Source organism: Triticum urartu, chromosome 4A (genome assembly GCF_056163025.1).
Source record: "Triticum urartu cultivar PI428250 chromosome 4A, HENAU_Tu73, whole genome shotgun sequence".
Lineage (NCBI taxonomy): Eukaryota > Viridiplantae > Streptophyta > Magnoliopsida > Poales > Poaceae > Triticum > Triticum urartu.
Window position 1 is genome coordinate 390,471,856 of NC_141876.1, and position 11,513 is coordinate 390,483,368.

Sequence of the window (11,513 nt, forward strand, 5' to 3'; positions counted from 1 at the left end):
TCGACGTACCTCACAAGTTATGTCTCCCCTTTCTCTTAGAAAGGGCAATTGATCTTCCTATGTAGTTACGTCTTCTTACCACAGCCACATCATCCCCCCTCATCATTCGTGCATGCCTCCTGACCCGTCTCTCACACGCACGTGCACAGACAACAAGCAGTCGTAACCTCTCTTATTGATATTGCGGGAGTGCCCTCCGTTTGTCTAGAAAGCCTATCCCACCATTTGTTAGAAGCAACTCCACTACCACCCCCTCCAACACTCTAGCTCTGTCTCTCTCCCGACCTTATTCATCTCCTACACATATGCATGGATGTCGACCGATCTCCCTTAATACATGAGGCAGATCGATCTCCTTAATACATGAGGTAGGCCTCTCTCCTCCACACATATACCAGCCATTGTACCTCTATAGTTAATTGGGCCTCCCTCTTCCCCCACCACACATCGATAGTCGAGCGCTGCTGGTAGGTATCCATGCCACAAAGACAAACTGCACATGTCCCATCTCACGTTCCAATAGGCCAGCCACTCTATATCTTTGACGTGGGCACACACAAATTCGATGGCACTCTTTATCGATTGCGCGCGCACCCACACACACACACATCATTCCTCTCTTCTATTGTATGGACACCTCAAGCCGATGATACCTCCACTCTCTTCTCGTGGATCGCCCCCTCTATATATATGTTATATCCAGGACTCTATTTCACACACATTGCATATGTTAAATATTTTGATTGACCCCCCCCACAAAAAAAACTCTCAAGAACCCACACACTATATCTCTCTAGGTTTGTATCTCTATCACACAACCCAACGTAGGTGGTGTACGTATACAAGAAGAGAATAGGTGCACCGTGCACGTACTCACACTTCGTGCCCAGCCACACCCGCGCAGGTACACGGTGGAGCTCATTTCTTTATGAAATGGCAGCCCACGTGCTAATTTGAACACATGTAGCGGTTGTTTACCTAGGGAGGTCGTGTACCACGCATGCACGAAACAAAGTTCGACTTGACGCGTTGCCACATTATTTTTAAATAAAGTTATAGCGCTCAATGGCACGTACACAGAATATAAAACAATTTTTATGGAGGAAAAGGTAGTCCGCTCTTCAGAGTATCTCACGCAAGGCTCCGGTGGCCTCTCTCTCTCTCACCATTGGTCACTGATCCGGCCGCATCCCGTCTGCCGGGGGAAAGGGAGTGTGGTGGCCTCTCTCTCTCTCATCGTTGGTCACTGATCCGGCCGCATCCCGTCCGCCAGGGGAAAGGGAGTGCGGTGGCCTCTCTCTCTCTAACCGTTGGTCACTAATCCGGCCGCATCCCGTCCGCCGGGGGAAAGGGAGGAAGTGCATCGTTTCTCCGTTCGACGGCGCCGAGGCAGCACGTCCCGATCTGCGGTACACGCCATTCTCTCTGACCAAGCTCCGGTGCGGCAGGGCCTACGCCACCTGCTCGCAGATTCCGCCCGACGCCGCTCACCTAGTTACATCCCGACAACCTCTAGGTATTCCCTCCGGCCTTGCTCCACTACCTGTTTTCCCACGTCGCTGCATGTGGATCTTCCATAGTTCTTTGCCCAAAACGTAGCTCGTCCGACGTACTTTCCATATTGCATTCTCGTCCTCACACCATTTTAGACAAACACAACCGTGTTGTTATCTTCCCTTAGGACAAGGAATATGCTTATTTTTTGTCGTCGCATGTGTCATCAACTGTTATTGGCCAATAATTGTTTCCTTTCTACCTCTTTTTTGCAAACAGGGCTATCCATTTCACCTCGTTGCTATTGCGACCTTTTGGTGAACTGCACAAATCACTTTTTTCTTAAGAGTGTTTTGTTCAGTTGTACTAAAATGTCACACGGGCAACCTCTCTACATTTCAGTGTGACTGGACAAAGGGAGATTGGTTTTGCTCTATCCTCCTCATCCAACTCCGAGCCTAATCTTCTCAAACTAGTTAGTCTTAAGAGAGACTGCAAAGGTGACCGACTTCTATTTGTGTGTTTATTGTTTCATCAGCAGTCCTCTATTATCTTAATCACACTTGATATCTTTGGAACAGGGATGCTCAGCTCTATTTTAGTGGAACTGCACAAAATGATCGGAATGTTGCATGCTCTAGACAGCTACTTTTTTTCCCAACATGCCTTGTTGATTTAGACAGAGCTGGGGGGATGTTGCCGCCAATGAAAGCATGGATCAATTTTAATTTAACACCGTCTCACAACTTTGTCTTCAGTTGTGATGTAATTATTAGCTCTGATCTGCTAATAATTGACATGCCTTAGCAAGGAAGTTAGTTTTTTATTGTTTTTGAAAGAGCATCGATGGCAAGACACGCGAAACAAAAGCTGAAAGCTCACACCATTGTAGAATTTCATGTCGCTGGAATTTTATTTGTATAGTACGTCAATTATGTAAACAAATGATGGAAGCTTGATAGCATTGCCAGAAGCCTCTTCATCATCCGAGTCCATGTGACATGCACAAAATTATACTCCTTCGTTCCTAAATATTTGTCTTTTTACAAATTTCAAACGGGCATATTTTAGAGTTTAGATTCACTCATTTTGCTTCGTATGTGTACTCCCTCCGTTCCTAAATATTCTATGTGTCTTAACAGAGATTTCAGCAAGTGACTACATACGGAGCAAAATGAGTGAATCTACACTCTAAAATATGTCTATATACATCCGTATGTGCCAGTCCATTTGAAATCTCTAAAAAGACAAATATTTGAGTAGTCACTCGTTGAAACCTCTAGAAAGACAAATACTCCGGAGTATATTTAAGAACCGAGGGGGTAGTGCACAACCGCATGGGAGACTCAGCCCGGTCGTTCCGCCACATTAATAGTGAGTAATGAGCAGTCAAATCATAAGCCCCACCTTTCCCACTGTAAGTTGCTCTGAAGAAGCAACCATCAATACGCTCTTCTTTGAATCAGCTCGCACTACTCCATCCGTCACTGTTTATACAGCGCGCTTCAGAAAAAAGAAAAAAAATCTGTGCGACCAAGGCGACTAGCGATCGGCCTGAAAAATAGCATTGGTAGTTATAGCACGGCGTCTATTACTAGAGGGAATAATGCGTATACACATGCATGCAGTGCTTCCACCCCGGGTACACACATGCATGCACTCCGTAGTTGTAGGCTGGTTGTAATGGGGAGTATCATATACTAGTATCATGCATATGATACTAGTCTATGATACTACATCCCTAATGCATAGTATCATATGTTGGTATCATACAGGACTACATTTATTGCCATGCATGACACAAAGTAACACATCATTTAATATGATACGGTATCATGATATGATACTCAAGCCTCTCTTTCTTCATTTAATTCTATGCCACTTCATCAAAATTGCTTAGTTCGCATGCATGATACTACCTATGATACTCCCATTACGGGCAACCGTACAGTACATGGAGAGAAAATTGTGGATTTGATTGCGGTTACCACGACCTAATTAATTGAGCATTAAACCAAACGCGTCTAAAGTCTCTCTGGTGGTGGAAATGCATTGAGAGAAATGAATCATAATGAAGCGCACCCTGTAAACTGTGACGGAGGGTGGAGTAGTATGAAGGTGCAAAACCAAGTACGCGTACTACTGCGCTTGGCTCTTCGCCCTTTCGTGAAGTCGAACAATGATGGTACTCCGCATGTTGGGTACTACAGTGTATGCCTCTGACAATCTGACACCGAATGGACTGATGCATGTCCACCGAGGGTAGGTTGCATTAGTCAAAAGGCATAAGCGAGCTTCACCTTGTCCTGCAAGCTTCTCTTCGTTCTGCGAGTTGACGGGACACACCAAAAAGTAGTGCTAGTCCATACTCCCTCCTTTCCGGTTAATATGGCTTAATCTTTTTTGCGGGTAAATGAGAGAGCTTTATTCATATATAAGCATTCTTAGGACGATCAGCCAAGACACTGGTCACTAGGAAGCGAGGTACCCCGCAAAAAAAGTAGTAGGAAGCGAGGTGCTTCATCAAGCCAGCTCTCGGCCACATTCAAAGTGCAGCAAGCACGGTTTGCACGAAGATGCGCCGCAAGGTTTGCTGACCTGTTTACATGATGAATAACAAAAAAAGAGGAAATATTACTGAGCGCTACTATTTGTAATAGGATATGAGCCAGAATTAAGCGAGAATTGTGGCGAGTGTTCCATGCAATCAACTTCCATTATCACATGCAAGAACCCTCGAAGAGAACCAAATGTGTTGAAGATTGCTTTATCACATTTTAAAATTATAATAAGACTGCAGGCGCTCCTCCATCCGGTTCCTAGTACTAGTATAGTACGTACCTTTATGGACTATAGTAGTAGTACTAGTAAACGTTGCGCTTGCCTGTTTGGGAAGTCGAACAATAATAGCACTAGTAGTATAGTGTACGCTTCTGGCAATCTGACACCGAATTAACTGTTGCACATCCACCGCCTGAGCGAGGGAGAGCTTGCATTAGTCAAAAGTTTCTCCTTGTCCTGTGAGCCACCGCGCGCAAGCTTCTCCCGTCCTGCAACCTTCTCCTCGTTCGGCAAGTTGACGGGACACAACAAAGTAATGCTAGTCCATGCTGCCTCCTCTCCGGTTAATATGTCTTAATTTCAAACGAGATAAATACACTGTCTGTCACTGTATATTTGTAAAAATAAGGTCACACTACTGGAATCAGCTAGTTTGCCATCTGCCAGTTCTTTGTCGTCCGCTAGCGGACGGCAAAGAAGCTCTTTGCCATCAGCTTCCAAAAAGCAGACGGCAAAGAACTGGCTGATGGCAAAGACAAAGTTTGCCATCAGCCAGTTCTTTGCCATCCGCTAGCGGACGGCAAAGATTCTTTGCCGTCGGCTAGCGGACGGCAAAGAGGGAGGGGCCCCACTGACGAGCTGCAAAAAAAACCCTGACGGGCCCCCCTCTTTGCCGTTCGCTAGCGGACGGCAAAGAGCAAGGAGGCGGACGGCAAAGGTTGGCGGACGGCAAAGAGGGAGGCCCCACGTAACGTTAACGGGGCCGCGCCCCACACCCTCCTCTCTCTCTCCCACCTCCACCGCCCCGTCGCACCACGCCCCGCCGCCGCCCCAGCGCCCCCCGCCGCCGCCCCAGCGCCCCCCGCCGCCGCCCCGGCGCCCCCCCCCCCCCCGCCCCAGCGCCCCCCGCCGCCGCCCCGGCGCCCCCCCCACCCCAGCGCCCCCCGCCGCCGCCCCAGGCCGCCCCGCCCCGCTCCTCCGTCGCCCTAGGCCGCACCGCCCCCCTCCTCCACCCTGCAGGTGAGGCCTTCTTCTTCCTTTTTTTCTTTTTCCTTTTTTCTGTTTTTTTAGTTTTAGGTTTATGTTTAGTTTAGATTTAGTTTTAGTTTTACGATTAGTTTTAGGTTTATAGGTTTAGTTTTAGTTTAGTTTTAGGTTTAGATTTAGTTTTTTTCTTTTTCTGTTTTTTTAGTTTTAGTTTTAGGTTTAGTTTAGTTTTAGGAAAGAAGAAAAAGAGAAAAAGAGGAGATCAGGAGAAGAAGAAGAAGAGGAGGAGGAGAAGAAAAAATAAGAAGAGGAAGAAGAAGAAGAAAAAAGAGGAGAGGAGGAGAAGAAGAAGAGGAAAAAGGAAAGGAGGAAGAAGAAGAAGAAAAAAGAGGAGAGGAGGAGAAGAAGAAGAGGAAAAAGGAAAGGAGGAAGAAGAAGAAGAAAAAAGAGGAGAGGAGGAGAAGAAGAAGAGGAAAAAGGAAAGGAGGAAGAAGAAGAAGACCCCGACCCCGACACCCCGACACTCCAAGCCTGACCCGACACCCCGACCTCGACCCCGACACCCCGACCCCGACCCGACACGGTACCCAGACCCCGACCCGGCACCCCGACACGACACCCCGACCCCTAGACCCCGACCCCGACCCCGAGACCCCGACCGCGACCCCGACCCCGACCCCGACCCCGACCCCGACACCCCGACCCTGACCCCGACACCCCAAGCCTGACCCGACACCCCGACCCCGACACCCCGACCCCCCGAGCCTGACCCGACACCCCGACCCCGAGCCTGACCCGACACCCTGACCCCGACACCACACCCCGAACCCGAAACAACACCCCGACACCGACACGGCACTACCCCGACATCGACACGACTCCCCGACCCCCCGACCCCGAAACAGCACCCCGACCCCGACACGGCACCCCGACACCGACAGGACACCCCGACCACCGACACCTCCCGTAAAGGTGTTCTTTGGCCTTCCAGAGGGCGACGGGGTCATATATTTGTGAATTATTAGTTAGGTCATATATTTTTCGATTTTGTTATGAAAAACATCATATATAATTGTGTTGATCGTGTAGTTTTAAATGTGCAGTTGTTTCATCGCTGCGAGGTTTGGTGTTCGACGACCTCACCGTGCGTTTGACGAGCTCTGCCCCTTCGTTCGTGGGTGAGCACAAATGACAAGTCCTCCTCCCCCATTAATTATTTGATCTATTCCAATGAAACTTGATAGCTAGCTATGTATGTGTCTTGAATCATCAGTATGCGTAACCAATATGTGTCTCCCGTTCGAAAGCATCATAGTTATAAATATGCATGCATTTGCATATATATAACCTTGATTCTTTCGAATTGTCCAACGCTATCCATGGACAGCCCGAGTATGTGTAGATTGGGTTCGTTTTCCCATATGCTTTGCTCCGGATCCGACACATATATTTCGTCAGTGCCTCCCCTGTTGTTCTCCGGGTACACATCCTCTCTGTTTATTGCAGAGACGTGTATCAGGAGAACAGCGGGGAGGTGCTGCCGAAATTTTGCGTCGGATCCGGAGCATAGCATGGGAAAATAAACCCAATCTACACATACACGGGTGGGATTAGGACCTATCATTACCTATTAGAGTGTAGGTTGCATGGACGTAATAAAATTGACAAAGTAGATCAACTGATGAATATATACATGGTGACACCGCCGGGCCCTTCTTCGTCGACCGCGGTGCCCAGCAGGGGACGAGCTCGAGGTAGGAAGAGAGGAGGTGGGGCACGTGGTCGTGGGAGAGGAGGTAGGGCTACGGCGCCTTCCTCGCCGCCACCCCCGGCTGTTTCACCCGAGCACATGACTGCTAGGGTGGACTCGTCCGAGGAGGAGGCTACATGGACTCCGGTCCATGAGCCTCCGGTCCACGGGTCTTGGGCCCACGAGCCTCGGGTCGATGGGCCTTCGGCCCACGAGAGTTCGGCCCACGTGACCCCGGAGGAGCACACGTCCGGATGGGGTACCTGGCCGGATCAGCCCGAGGAGCCGAGTGGCCATGCTGATGATGGTGGGGAGCCGACTGATCTTGAGGAGGAGGGGGGCACCGTCTACCAGCGTGGTGCTACACGGCTCCCGTCCGTGCCGGTGACCCACGAGCAGAGGTGGTTGATTTTCCCTGATGAGGAGAGGTACGTAAGTGCATTTAATATTTTTGTACGTTGTGCATTCACGTTTTTTCACATAACTAATGCGTTGGCCTTGTCATGCTGCAGGGGTTGGGACCACCATCATAGTGTCCGCCGGCCCAACTCCGTCCTTGGAGTTCTTTGCCAGCAAAACTTCCCGGGGTTTGTCACGTTGCCTGGTGAGGGTCGGCTTCCAGAGCTTGGATTGAGCTGGGAGCACTACGTGGCTGCCCCGGCCCCGCCGGATGAGATTATCGATGGTGTCGTGTGCGACACGAGGGCAGACATGGTGATCAGAAAGTTTTGGGTAATTTCTCCTTTACACATTTAAAAATCTTCAACTAGCTAGTTATTAATTGTACTAATCAATATTGTCTCATTTGATTGCAGACATTCTACAGGTGTGAGGAGGGATACGAGGAGGAAGCGGCACATGTTATCGAGAACGTCTGCAAGCGCCTACTCCAGAACTTACGGCACGAGGCTCGGGTGCAGGCTGTTCGAGACTACTACGCCTTGCGTGGTATCAAGAAGACCAAGCCGGCGTGCCGCGATAAGTTCCTGAGTAAGGAGCAGTACATGAATGTAATTCTTAAGGCCTTCTCTACTTAAGTTCCTTCATTTAGTAATTCTTAGCCGTAGCGCTCAAGTTTCTATTTGCTAACTTAGGCGCCTCCGAGATGGTGTGCGGATCGGATGGATTGTTGGGAGGTGTTGGTCGATGAGTGGTGCTCTCCACAATGGCTAGCCCTCCACAACGAGGCCAAGGACAAACGTGCCCAAACGGAAGGTGTGCCACACCATCAAGGCAGCTCCAACTTATATCAGTTCGGGCGCAACTGGGTATGTGGTTTGCTTCATGATTCATGCAATTCATTCATCATGCTAGCTTGAGCCCTTTAATTACTAATTTTCATTGTTTCTCTCTTTCAGGCACACTACAATAAGGCGGATAAGGTGCCAGAGGTGTACGACCTGTATGCCATGGCCCACACTGCCTCTTTCAGGAAAGTCAAGGCTTTCTCTCAGTCTAACCTCGATGATGCAAACAACTTCACCAACATCTCCTCCCACAACAAGCTCGTGAGATATAGAGATGAGGGGAAGGCGAGGAAAGGGGAGGACTTTAACCCGAGCCAGGGTCCCATTGATCCAGAGCTGTTGATGATATCTGGTGGCAGGAGGTCCCATGGCTCCATAGCCATTGGAGATGGACTTATCCGTTGTCCTAGCACTCTCCCAGAGATCAAGGCGCGACAGTCGAGCTCCGCTCCTGAGATAAGGCCTCGTGAACGGCCAGTGCAACTCGCCATCAAGGTTAGTGATACGTACTCAGTTATCTTTCTCCATTACATTCTGTGCGCTTCCATCAGTGATTACAAATGGTCATGTGAGTGGTGTTGCAGGCTGCTATACAGAGTGAGAGAGATAGAACGGAGAAACTTCTGGCGGAGGCGGCGGAGAGGCAGCGGGAGTTGGAGGAGAGGACGACAAAGATGATGGAGGAGGAGAGGGCACGGAATGACATGCAGGCAAGGGCCATGTACGAGCTCCTTGTGGTAAGTTTCTTCTGCAGATTAGCCAAAACATTCATGTAGTGTTTGTCTCATTACTAACTAGTATGACTGAGTCGTCAAAACCAAATGTGCAGTCTGTGTGCGAGAAGACAGGTCAGACCGCTCCGCCGATGCCAGTGATTGCTCCTGGGACCACGGTGAGTTTTACTGAATGGACATTACTTGCTAGTCTTAACATTTGAGTGTCATCATGCTAACAAGACATTGGAAATGATCTTTGGTGCAGCGTAACTCCAGACAAGCATCGCACGATCCTTCTCCAGCTACCGACACGAGCCACCCCGCTCCTACACCTCCTACATCTTGGTAAGTTTATCTAGTGTTTTGCTTAACACATGCATAAAGACCTAGACTTAGCTTTATTTCCTCCAATGCTTACCATAATGACCTAGACTTAGCTTCTTCACCTCCAAAATGACTTAATAAGCTTACTGACCTAAGTTAGCTCTAAAACGATCTGTACTTAGCTTACTTATGTCAAAAATTGCATAATTAGCTTAGTTAGCTTATAGACGATCCATTTTACCTAAGTTAGCTCTAAAATGACCCATTTTACCTAGGTTAGCTTATAAATGATCCGGTTCATCCAAGTTAGCTCAAAAATGACCCATTTTACCTAGATTAGCTCCTAAATGATCCATTTTACCTACGTTAGCTTTAAAATGACCCATTTCACCTAGGTTAACTCCAAAATGACCAATCTTACCTAGGTTATCTCATAAACGATCCATTTCAACTAATTTACCTCATAAACAATCCATTTCACCTAGGTTACCTAAAAAACGATCGATTTCACCTAAATTAGCTCTTAAATGATCCATTTCACCTAAGTTAGCTCAAAAATATCCATTTCAACTAAATTAGCTCATAAATGATCCATTTCACCTAAGTTAGCTCAAAAACGATCCATTTCAACTAAGTTAGCTCATAAATGATCCATTTCACCTAAGTTAGCTAAAAAACGATCCATTTCACCTTAGTTACCTCAAAAATGATCCATTTCACCTTAGCTAGCTCATAAACAACCCATTTCAACTAAGTTAGCTCATAAATGATCCATTTCACCTTAGCTAGCTCATAAACGACACATTTCAACTTAGTTAGCTCATATATGATCCATTTCACGTAAGTTAGCTCATAAATGACATACTCTTCTTGTTCTAGTCTTCTTCTTGTTCTACTCTTCTTCTTGTTCTACTCTTCTTCTTGTTCTACTCTTCTTCTTGTTCTAACTTTCTTATTTTTCATTTGGCAGAGTTCATTCACTTGACGAAAGCTTGCATAGATGGAGTGCTCCTTATCCCTTTCTCTGTTTCTTTTTGTATCGTTGAACTATGCATGTATCGTTGGATGAAACTATTGTAATATATATGGTTGGATGCCTCTATGTTGAACTTGTTATGTATGATGGAACTATGATGAAGTTATGTGTTGGATGCATGTAATATATATGGTTGGATATCTTATATGTTTGCTCTGTAATGGCCTTTTGAAATATATCTATATATGTCATCTATATTTGTGATGAAAATTGTTGGATTTAATAAAAAACAGATAAAAGAGCCAATATGTAGGCTCTTTGCCGTCTGCCACCGACGGCAACGGGCTCTTTGCCGTCTGCCGCGGACGGCAAAGAAGACACGTGGCATCCAGCTGTGCTTCCTGGGAGCTGGCCCATTTGGTCAGTTTGCCTACAATGGCAGACGGCAAAGACTTTGCCGTCAGTGGCAGACGGCAAAGAACCTGCCATGTAGTGACGTGTAGATGACATCATATGGCAGACGACAAAGACACTAGAAATTTTGCCGTCAGCGGCGGACGGCAAAGGCCTTCCGTTAGCCACTTAACGGACTGACAGCGCTATTATTGCCGTCCGCCTTCTTTGCCGTCTGCGGTGGACGGCAAAGACTTTGCCATCAGTAGCAGACGGCAAAGTAGCTATTTACCGAAGCCTACTTTGCCGGAGCCTTTTGCCGTCCGCGGCTGACGGCAAAGGCCTTTGCCGTCCGCCGTTCATGCCTTTACCGTCCGCCGTGGCAGACGGCAAAGTAGCTGATTTCTGTAGTGTCAGTGGACTTCATAATATGCTCACTGCGCTCAATATATATATTTTTCGATGTTCATACTTTCACTAGCTCACCTTGATTGAGTATGTGTGTGCATGCACATGTAGGTTGAGCACTTGAGCATGACCATGTGTGTTCCGTCGTGTGCTCGGACATGCATGCATTAGGGCGTCGTGCGCGTTTTTGCGTCCATGTGTACGTGTGACTGTTGCATATACGTAGGGGGAGTACATGTAGGGGCCACTAAGGAGTAGTCAAATCACACAGTAAGTTAGTCGGAAGAAGCAACCATCATTTCACTCTTGAATGACATGTACGCAATATAAAATGTTTGATATGGAGAGAAAAAGAAAACCACTATATATACACTAGCAGGAGCCTAAGCTACAAGCCTGCTTGCTTAGGTTGCTCTCTTCACAAGCATAGAACGACG

At 47.6% G+C, this 11,513-nt stretch overlaps 1 long non-coding RNA gene across 1 annotated transcript; it reads left to right on the forward strand.

Annotated features, from left to right (window-relative positions):
* Positions 1–6,406: 6,406 nt before the first annotated feature.
* On the forward strand, positions 6,407–10,477 carry LOC147975933 (uncharacterized). The gene is made up of 2 exons (XR_015602097.1): positions 6,407–6,440; positions 10,270–10,477. It is a non-coding gene; the product is annotated as an uncharacterized LOC147975933 (long non-coding RNA).
* Positions 10,478–11,513: the final 1,036 nt, after the last annotated feature.